Source organism: Cebus imitator, unplaced genomic scaffold (assembly GCF_001604975.1).
Source record: "Cebus imitator isolate Cc_AM_T3 unplaced genomic scaffold, Cebus_imitator-1.0 Scaffold28, whole genome shotgun sequence".
Lineage (NCBI taxonomy): Eukaryota > Metazoa > Chordata > Mammalia > Primates > Cebidae > Cebus > Cebus imitator.
In genome coordinates, this window is record NW_016107343.1 from 10,107,426 (window position 1) to 10,109,152 (window position 1,727).

A 1,727-nucleotide genomic window follows, 5' to 3' on the forward strand; every position below is an offset into this window, starting at 1 on the left:
AAAAGCAGGAGTTGCAATCCTAGTCTCTGATAAAATGGACTTTAAACCAACAAAGATCAAAAGAGACAAAGAAGAGCATTACATAATGGTAAAAGAATCAATGCAACAAGAGGAGCTAACAATCCTAAATATAAACACACCCAATTCAGGAGTACCCAGATACATAAAGCAAGTTCTTAATGACCTATGAAGAGACTTAGGCCCCCACACAATAATAGTGGGAAATTTTAACACTTCACTGTCAATATTAGACAGATCGACAAGACAGAAAATTAACAAGGATATCCAGGACTTGAACTCAGATCTGGACCAAGCAGACCTAATAGACACCTACAGAACTCTCCACCCCAAATCCACAGAATATACATTCTTCTTAGCACCACATCACACCTACTCTAAAACTGATTACATAATTGGAAGTAAATCAGTCCTTAGCAAATGCAAAAGAAGAGAAATCATAACAGTCTCTCAGACCACAATGCAATCAAATTAGAACTCAGGATAAAGAAACTAACTCAGAACCGCACAACTTCATGGAAACTGATCAACTGGCTCCTGAATGTTGACTGGATAAACAATGAAATGGAGGCAGAAATAAAGATGTTCTTCAAAACCAACGAGAGAAAACACAACGTACCAGAATCTGTGGGACACATTTAAAGCAGTGTCTAGAGGGAAATTTATAGCAATAAATGTCCACATGAGAAACAAGAAAAGATCTAAAATCGACACCCTATCATCAAAATTGAAAGAACTAGAGGAGCAGTATCAAAAAAACTCAAAAGCTAGCAGATGACAAGAAATAAGTAAGACGGGTTCACAGCCAAATTCTACCAGACATAAAACAGGAGCTGGTCCCACTCCTTCTGAAACTATTACAAACAATCCAAAAAGAGGGAATCCTTCCCAAATCATTTTATGAGACCAGCATCATTCTGATACCAAAACCCGGCAGAGGCTCAACAAAAAAAGAAAACTTCAGGCCAATATCCATGATGAACATAGATGCAAAAATCTTCAATAAAATACTGGCAAACTGATTGCAACAGCACATTAAAAAATCAAGTAGGCTTCATCCCGGGGACGCAAGACTGGTTCAACATATGCAGGTCTATAAACGTTATCTACCACATAAACGGAACCAAACACAAAAAACACATGATTATCTCAATAGATGCAGAGAAGGCCTTCGACAAAATTCAACAGCTCTTTATGCAAAAAACTCTCAACAAACTAGTATAAAGGAACATATCTCAAAATAATAAAAGCTATTTATGTCAAACCTACAGCCAATATCATACTGAATGGGCAAAAACTGGAAGCATTCCCTATCTGGCACCAGACAAGGATGCCCTCTCTCATCACTCCCATTCAATGTAGTATTGGAAGATCTAGCCAGAGCAATCAGGCAAGAAAAAGAAATAAAGGGTATTCAGTTAGGAAAGGAGGAAGTCAAATTGTCTCTATTTGCAGATGACATGATTGTATATTTAGAAGACCCCCTTCATCTCAGCCCAAATTCTCCTTAAACTGATAAGCAACTTCAACAAAGTCTCAGGATACAAAATCAATGTGGAAACATCACAAGCATTCCTGTACGCCAATAACAGACAAATAGAGAGTCAAATCAAGAGTGAACTCCCATTCACAATTGCTACAAAGAGAATAAAATACATAGGAATACAACTAACAATGATGTAAAGGACCTCTTCAAGGAGAACTACAAA